We start from the raw sequence: 1143 nt of genomic DNA on the forward strand, positions 1-1143 counted from the left end.
TTGAACTTGTGCACTACATTCTGTCTTGTTGGTAAAAGGTAATGTTTTGAAATGTGTGCATTAGAGTTTAGTCTGTTTTTAATCACCGGTGTAATGACCAAGGGGTCCATGGATTCGTGGAATCCACCCTGAGGACATGCATTGTGATTGTGAAGGCCGAACATAGTTTGATACATGTGAAAAGCTGGTAAGTTATTTAAAAATGTTTTTTTTTTTGGGAGAACGATGAGTCTGTTCTAAGTGTGTTCATACCACACATCAATAAATGGGTTGGTACTTCAGTCGAGAGGGTGCCAATCTCATTAGTTTGGGTGTGAAAGGGGGTTAAAAGGCCCACATGCAAACCACTCAACACTTGGCACCTATGCCAAGTGTGGGTACCACCTTACACTTGGCACCTCCTACCAAATAGGAGTTGCATGGGCAGCCCCCCACCACTAGAGGGTTTCATTTTCAAGCTTGTAGATACGCATGAAAGAGGTGCCCACTCCATAGCGACACCCTTTTCTGCTGGCTGTAAAGGTTTTCAAGCTTGCAGATACACATGGAAAGGGCACCCACTTCATAGCTACAGGCAGCCAGGGGCAGCTGCTGGTGGGGCTGGGCATCAGAGGGCGGCAGCCAGTTCTGCAGGAAGTAGAGCAGAGAAGGGGGCACTACAGGGTAGCATAGAAGTCCCAAATTCACTGCCTTTTGGGATTGCCCAGCGGCACAGCAACTCTGACCGAGGATCCTGTATCTGCCTGTGGAGGTTAGCACAAGCCTAGCACGTAATTTCATCGGATCAAAGCTCATGAGGCCTGTGCTCCAGCTCTTCCTCCTCTGCAGCTCTTCTTGTAGCTCTGATACCACACTCTTGAAAGAGTGTGCGTGTGTGGTGTGTAGACAAAAGATAGGTTTTCACCCTCAAGCTGCTTCTTCTTCTTCCATTGCTGTGTATTTTCTCATGTAGCTGCCCGCCAAAACGGGTTGCTCTACTCTCTTCTGAAGCTTTGTTCTACCCTGTTTTGGCCCCGTATCAGCTACTTGAGTCCATATCGTCAGCTGGCTGCCATTTTCCTCCATTCTGCCACCTGCTGCTGCCCAGCTTTGCTGGCTGTGGCCACAGAGCCGCCATTGCAGCGTCCATGTTCTGGTTCCAAC

This window comes from Cibotium barometz, chromosome 24 (genome assembly GCF_041138505.1).
Source record: "Cibotium barometz isolate CiBa-2024 chromosome 24, ASM4113850v1, whole genome shotgun sequence".
NCBI lineage: Eukaryota > Viridiplantae > Streptophyta > Polypodiopsida > Cyatheales > Cibotiaceae > Cibotium > Cibotium barometz.